Source organism: Schistocerca gregaria, unplaced genomic scaffold (genome assembly GCF_023897955.1).
Source record: "Schistocerca gregaria isolate iqSchGreg1 unplaced genomic scaffold, iqSchGreg1.2 ptg001394l, whole genome shotgun sequence".
NCBI classification, from domain to species: domain Eukaryota; kingdom Metazoa; phylum Arthropoda; class Insecta; order Orthoptera; family Acrididae; genus Schistocerca; species Schistocerca gregaria.
This window is the reverse complement of record NW_026062696.1, coordinates 42,501-50,000: the sequence shown is the minus strand read 5'-3', so window position 1 is coordinate 50,000 and position 7,500 is coordinate 42,501.

Below are 7,500 nucleotides of genomic sequence, written 5' to 3'. Positions count from 1 at the left end.
GCATGTATCATCTATCTATGTGGCCCTGCATCAATTACTAAGCAGTGCCGTGAGACGACTGAACTATTAGTAAAGTACTGATGAACAGCAGAATGTTTACCTTCCACAATGGGCGAGTGGTCGACTCTACCCCAGCGTCGCCACCGCAGGAAGCGGTCTTGGAAAAACTACCCCCACACCGTCACCATTGTGCGGGGGAACGGACCCTCTATATCCACAGAGGAGCACTCTTTGCCACCGGGCTTCAGGTCTCGCGACCTGCCGTCCAGTGCCCACGGGGAACCGCGTGGAGGTGGTGCCGCCGTAGCATCCGCTTACAATGGGCAATCAGCCGGCGCACGTTTCTCCTGCGGGTAGCAGGGTCCACAGCACTCGGCTCGGGCTAGCCAGGCCTTGCCCATCGTCGAGCCCGGAATTTCCGGGTTCTTGGCCTAGAGTCTGTCGCTACTTAGTCATCGTCAGCCCATGAGTCGTCATCTGAATCATTGCTGCTGGTCTCCGGAGTCGTGTCGGGGTCATGGAGCATTCCTGCTCTTTCCCTCACGAGTTCCAAAGCCCTCCGCTGCAAATATTGATCCAGAGCCTGTGCGGATATTGCAGACGCAAGAGTGTTGAGCGCCCTCCAGTGCTCTCTGCTCCGGAGTAGCGCTCTAACATCTCTGTTAGGGGGCAGTTGTTCCCGTACTTCAGCAAATTGTGGACAGTCCCACAAAGTGTGCTCCGGGGTTCCTTCCTCGCCACAGTCACAGTCTGTGGTTTCTCTTTTGCCAGTCCTACACAAGTAGGTGGAAAAGGGCCCATGTCCTGTCAAGAAATGCACCAATCCCCGTGAGGGTTTCAGAAACCGAAGTCTCATCCGCTCTCTCACGTCGGGGAAAAAATGGTGCACGCGCCTGCTTGTGCGGAGCGCGTCCCACCTCTGCTGCCACTCGTCAAGGAGCCAGTTCCGGACTTCAGCAGCGCTGTCTGCCGGTCGGCGTAAGATGTTATTGACCCCATCCGGATTTCCCTTCCGGAGCCAATACAGCGCACCCCTTTCCCTGACCAGCAGGTCAAGTGGGGGGATTGCTGTGATGACTAGTAGCGCATCGGCGGAAGTCGTGCTGTATGCTCCAGTGAGGCGCAACAGCGCTTGGCGCTGCAGCCTCCTCATCGCCGCCGCAGGTTTTCTCTGTCTCAGCCTATGAGCCCAGACACTCGACCCGTAAGCCGTGATGGCCACGAGAATGCTCGAGTGATATAGCCTTAATGTCTGCAATGGCAGATGGTATTGCTTGTTTGCAATACTGGCTATCTTGTGGAAGAGGGCCTGGCTTTTGCGACATACGATCTCGATATGCGCAGAGAACAGTCTGGACTCATCGAGGTGGATTCCCAGATACCTCGCCATGCGTGTTCGCCTGATAGCTCCATCGTTGGCACCGCCAGCAATTCGGAGTACAGGGCCACGTGCCAAACGGCCGCGCAGCAAGATATACACAGTCTTCTCAGCAGACAGCTTCAGCTTCACTTTGTGGCACCACTGCTGCAGGGCGTTGAGCGCTGCATTGCAGTTTACTTCCAACATTGCCCGAGAGTCACCTTCTATCACTAGAAGGATGTCCACGCGGTTCCCCGTGGGCACTGGACGGCAGGTCGCGAGACCTGAAGCCCGGTGGCAAAGAGTGCTCCTCTGTGGATATAGAGGGTCCGTTCCCCCGCACAATGGTGACGGTGTGGGGGTAGTTTTTCCAAGACCGCTTCCTGCGGTGGCGACGCTGGGGTAGAGTCGACCACTCGCCCATTGTGGAAGGTAAACATTCTGCTGTTCATCAGTACTTTACTAATAGTTCAGTCGTCTCACGGCACTGCTTAGTAATTGATGCAGGGCCACATAGATAGATGATACATGCGAATGTCCCTATACATGCAGTAAGTTCGTCGTGGGCGCTGGCCGGCAGGCCGCGAGACGTGACGCCCGGCGGCAAAGAGTGCTCCTCTGAGGATATAGATGTTCCGTTCCGCCGCACAATGGTGACGGTGACCGCTGCCTGCGGTGGCAACGCTGGGCACAGTCGATACTCGCCGTGTGGTGGAAGGTAAACATTATGCGGTACATCAGTACTTTCCTAATAGTTCGGTCGTCTCACGGCACTGCTTAGTAAATGATGCAAGGCCAAATATAGATGATTTATGCGAATGTCCCTATACGTGCTGTAAGACTGGGCACACAACGTGAATCGCACGTCAGCCAGACACTCGAACATGCACCACTCTCGGCCTGCAACGGAGACACACAATACGTAAACATCTGGAATGCGACAATGTCGAGTGCATCCTCTCTGCCACATTGCACCGTCGACACTATGATAACCAGAGCAGTAGGTCCACCTATAAAAGCACAATACCCCACTCCTCCGACAACTACCATTGCTCAGATAAATCAACACCACCAACACACATCCTACACAGAGGGGCACCAAATATCATCCCCCGCCCTCGTGTTATACCACATGAAAAATTGCAGAAGTGAGAGACACACATCCGCCAGCCTCTTGCTACAAGCATCGAACCGACGTGACGTATCTGACGGTGACTCAGGCATCCGTGTACTGCCACCACTATCCACCCCCCCCCCCCCCCTCTCTCTCTGCCCCCTTCCCACACAATACCAAATTTAACCAACTTTATCGCTTAACCTAACTGTGGCTGTACCAGTTTATCGCTTAACCTAACTGTGGCTGTACCAGTTTATCGCTTAACCTAACTGTGGCTGTACCAGTTTATCGCTTAACCTAACTGTGGCTGTACCAGTTTATCGCTTAACCTAACTGTGGCTGTACCAGTTTATCGCTTAACCTAACTGTGGCTGTACCAGTTTATCGCTTAACCTAACTGTGGCTGTACCAGTTTATCGCTTAACCTAACTGTGGCTGTACCAGTTTATCGCTTAACCTAACTGTGGCTGTACCAGTTTATCGCTTAACCTAACTGTGGCTGTACCAGTTTATCGCTTAACCTAACTGTGGCTGTACCAGTTTATCGCTTAACCTAACTGTGGCTGTACCAGTTTATCGCTTAACCTAACTGTGGCTGTACCAGTTTATCGCTTAACCTAACTGTGGCTGTACCAGTTTATCGCTTAACCTAACTGTGGCTGTACCAGTTTATCGCTTAACCTAACTGTGGCTGTACCAGTTTATCGCTTAACCTAACTGTGGCTGTACCAGTTTATCGCTTAACCTAACTGTGGCTGTACCAGTTTATCGCTTAACCTAACTGTGGCTGTACCAGATTATCGCTTAACCTAACTGTGGCTGTACCAGATTATCGCTTAACCTAACTGTGGCTGTACCAGATTATCGCTTAACCTAACTGTGGCTGTACCAGATTATCGCTTAACCTAACTGTGGCTGTACCAGATTATCGCTTAACCTAACTCAATTTGTCCCTTAACCTAACTCAATTTGTCCCTTAACCTAACTCAATTTGTCCCTTAACCTAACTCAATTTGTCCCTTAACCTAACTCAATTTGTCCCTTAACCTAACTCAATTTGTCCCTTAACCTAACTCAATTTGTCCCTTAACCTAACTCAATTTGTCCCTTAACCTAACTCAATTTGTCCCTTAACCTAACTCAATTTGTCCCTTAACCTAACTCAATTTGTCCCTTAACCTAACTCAATTTGTCCCTTAACCTAACTCAATTTGTCCCTTAACCTAACTCAAGTTGTCCCTTAACCTAACTCAAGTTGTCCCTTAACCTAACTCAAGTTGTCCCTTAACCTAACTCAAGTTGTCCCTTAACCTAACTCAAGTTGTCCCTTAACCTAACTCAAGTTGTCCCTTAACCTAACTCAAGTTGTCCCTTAACCTAACTCAAGTTGTCCCTTAACCTAACTCAAGTTGTCCCTTAACCTAACTCAAGTTGTCCCTTAACCTAACTCAAGTTGTCCCTTAACCTAACTCAAGTTGTCCCTTAACCTAACTCAAGTTGTCCCTTAACCTAACTCAAGTTGTCCCTTAACCTAACTCAAGTTGTCCCTTAACCTAACTCAAGTTGTCCCTTAACCTAACTCAAGTTGTCCCTTAACCTAACTCAAGTTGTCCCTTAACCTAACTCAATTTGTCCCTTAACCTAACCCACGTTGTCCCTTAACCTAACTCAAGTTGTCCCTTAACCTAACTCAATTTGTCCCTTAACCTAACTCAATTTGTCCCTTAACCTAACTCAATTTGTCCCTTAACCTAACTCAAGTTGTCCCTTAACCTAACTCAAGTTGTCCCTTAACCTAACTCAAGTTGTCCCTTAACCTAACTCAAGTTGTCCCTTAACCTAACTCAAGTTGTCCCTTAACCTAACTCAAGTTGTCCCTTAACCTAACTCAAGTTGTCCCTTAACCTAACTCAAGTTGTCCCTTAACCTAACTCAAGTTGTCCCTTAACCTAACTCAAGTTGTCCCTTAACCTAACTCAAGTTGTCCCTTAACCTAACTCAATTTGTCCCTTAACCTAACTCAAGTTGTCCCTTAACCTAACTCAAGTTGTCCCTTAACCTAACTCAATTTGTCCCTTAACCTAACTCAATTTGTCCCTTAACCTAACTCAAGTTGTCCCTTAACCTAACTCAAGTTGTCCCTTAACCTAACTCAAGTTGTCCCTTAACCTAACTCAAGTTGTCCCTTAACCTAACTCAAGTTGTCCCTTAACCTAACTCAAGTTGTCCCTTAACCTAACTCAAGTTGTCCCTTAACCTAACTCAAGTTGTCCCTTAACCTAACTCAAGTTGTCCCTTAACCTAACTCAAGTTGTCCCTTAACCTAACTCAAGTTGTCCCTTAACCTAACTCAAGTTGTCCCTTAACCTAACTCAAGTTGTCCCTTAACCTAACTCAAGTTGTCCCTTAACCTAACTCAAGTTGTCCCTTAACCTAACTCAAGTTGTCCCTTAACCTAACTCAAGTTGTCCCTTAACCTAACTCAATTTGTCCCTTAACCTAACTCAATTTGTCCCTTAACCTAACTCAATTTGTCCCTTAACCTAACTCAAGTTGTCCCTTAACCTAACTCAATTTGTCCCTTAACCTAACTCAATTTGTCCCTTAACCTAACTCAATTTGTCCCTTAACCTAACTCAATTTGTCCCTTAACCTAACTCAAGTTGTCCCTTAACCTAACTCAAGTTGTCCCTTAACCTAACCCACGTTGTCCCTTAACCTAACCCACGTTGTCCCTTAACCTAACCGACGTTGTCCCTTAACCTAACCGACGTTGTCCCTTAACCTAACCGACGTTGTCCCTTAACCTAACCGACGTTGTCCCTTAACCTAACCCACGTTGTCCCTTAACCTAACCCACGTTGTCCCTTAACCTAACCCACGTTGTCCCTTAACCTAACCCACGTTGTCCCTTAACCTAACCCACGTTGTCCCTTAACCTAACCCACGTTGTCCCTTAACCTAACCCACGTTGTCCCTTAACCTAACCCACGTTGTCCCTTAACCTAACCCACGTTGTCCCTTAACCTAACCCACGTTGTCCCTTAACCTAACCCACGTTGTCCCTTAACCTAACCCACGTTGTCCCTTAACCTAACCCACGTTGTCCCTTAACCTAACCCACGTTGTCCCTTAACCTAACCCACGTTGTCCCTTAACCTAACCCACGTTGTCCCTTAACCTAACCCACGTTGTCCCTTAACCTAACCCACGTTGTCCCTTAACCTAACCCACGTTGTCCCTTAACCTAACCCACGTTGTCCCTTAACCTAACCCACGTTGTCCCTTAACCTAACCCACGTTGTCCCTTAACCTAACCCACGTTGTCCCTTAACCTAACCCACGTTGTCCCTTAACCTAACCCACGTTGTCCCTTTGCCTAACATAGTTCACTGCTCGGAATCTCTGGTGTCGTTGTTATCCTCATGTAGATGTCTTGCGAGTGTTGCTTACTTTCCACATATTCCTGCTATCCACTGTCAATTGTACTGCAATAGGACTATATCGCCGACCCCCCCCCCTCCCCCCCCTCTGTCCCCCTCTGTCCCCCTCTTTGTGTCTCTGTCCTCTCAAGCTGGTCGGTCTGGCGTTTGAGTGTTAAATGAGCCTCGCAGCTGTTCAGTTGCATTCAGATGTCGACGCCCTCAGTGTACGTCGTGGTATGGTCTGTGTCCATTGTCCGCTGATGTCGTACGCGTAACCCACACGCTGTACCGATCATCGGTCGTTACGTACAGAGTGAAGTAGTGTGATACGTGTGACCGTACGCTGGCTGTGCCCAACGGTGTCGAATCTCAATTTCCATATGTTGTGCTTGATGCTACTTGTCTCGTCTCCCAATAACAGCTAGGTTGCACTGTGGTACGCCGTAGAGGCGTGTGGGAGGAACGTACGAACGCATTGTATGTCACCCTGGGTCGCTGGGGGTGGTGGTGCGGTGAGTCAGGTCAGGTCAGGTCAGCGTGAGCCGTCTGATGTAGTGACGCGTGTATTCCGACTTTGTCGTATTGCCTCACACAAAGTGCTACCCTGGTGGACCGCGTTCCATATCTGGGACATGCCGCAGATGCCGGTTGACAGTGGATCGCGGAAGGTACATCGCATACGTGCGCGGGCCACCTTCCACGTGTTCTCTTCTGCACATGTCGCAGTGTGTATGTGGTCTGATGTAGCGTGTCGTGACACATGACATCCTGGCATGCAAGAATTGTTGAATTCGCAAATGTAGGTGGACATCTACGTTTACTGCCCAAGATACGCAAATGAACTGGAAATCCGTTGTTGAGCGGTTGTTCACGCTGGAGGTGAATCTGTGATGGCGACGATCGGTACAGCTATTAACCGGTTGTTTCAGCGGTACCCGCCACATCCACACGCGTGACTAGGCCCATGTGGGTATGAAGCGATACGCGGCGGTGGCTTGGTGGGACTGTTCCCGGCCGGTGAAGGGGGGCCGCCCGGCGTGTTGGCCGCGCGCTGCGTGGGCGCACGCGCAACAGGCGGCTGGTGGGGGGCGCCGAGTGGCAGGAGCGCCAGCCGACGGGCCCGGCAGGCGGCGCAGCTACGCTGCGGCGCACCCTGCACGCGGCGCCTGGCGGCCAAAGTTGGTTCAGCCGAGCCCGGTGCGAAGCGCGGTGGACATCTGCAGTGTGCTGGTCTGATTGAGGACTGTGTGCGTTGAGGATGCGCCGCCGCCTGGCACTCGGCGCCGCGACGCCGTCTGCTGCTCGGTCGCCCCAGCGGTTCTCGCAGGTGGTTTGTATCGCAGTTGTGCGGACGTGTTGGCGCGTGCGCTGTGCTGGGAGAGTTCGCTTCTGCACCCAAGTGGGGCTTTGCCCTTGTGTGGCGCTGGCGTTGGAGCTGCCGGTCACCATAGGTGGCGCGTGTTGTCTCCCGCCGGCAATGCCACGACAGCACGCTCCCGGGCCTCTGTCGGCAGCGGCAAGCTCAGTTGGGAGCAAGGGTGTTCGCACTAAAACCGTCTACTCGCCTAACTCCGGGCGATTGCGCCTCTCTCGAAACC